This window comes from Pteropus vampyrus, unplaced genomic scaffold (genome assembly GCF_000151845.1).
Source record: "Pteropus vampyrus isolate Shadow unplaced genomic scaffold, Pvam_2.0 Scaffold329, whole genome shotgun sequence".
NCBI lineage: Eukaryota > Metazoa > Chordata > Mammalia > Chiroptera > Pteropodidae > Pteropus > Pteropus vampyrus.
In genome coordinates, this window is record NW_011889110.1 from 333,642 (window position 1) to 334,214 (window position 573).

Here is a 573-nt window from a genome sequence, read left to right on the forward strand (position 1 = left end):
GGCCGTGCTCAGAACCCCAGCCATCCACCAGCTACCACACTCTGGCCTTAGAACCCAGTCTCCAACCCTGAGAACACAAAGCCAGTTTCTAGTGTAAGCAGTTTTTATGGTGACACCTTCCAGCTACTGCAAGGTGTCTTCTCAATAGCTTCCAGGCCATGGACAGGATGACTCTACCATGAATAGAAGGCAAGAGATGCCTGCTCCATCCAGCTTCTCTGCTCCTTCCTTCCACTAAGAGTCCAGGACACCCCTCGCACCAGAAGAAATCTGCCTTGGAGTATGCTTTTCAAGTCTATTGTGTTTGATTCTGGGGCTCCCCTCTGGTTTTCTGATGCACTGCATGCGTCCTCTGTATGGCTGTCTCATTTCATTCTCAAATATTTCACCAAGATCCAATTAAAAATTTTTTAAATTTAATTTGTGGCACTGCCGATTTCCTTAACACAAATTCCTAGTGTCAAAAGCCAGCATTTCCTAGACCCTGGTTGAAAACACAGTGCCTCATATACTCGATAATATTTTTAATAAATGAGTTAATTAATTTATTAATTATTTTCAGAGCAGGAACTA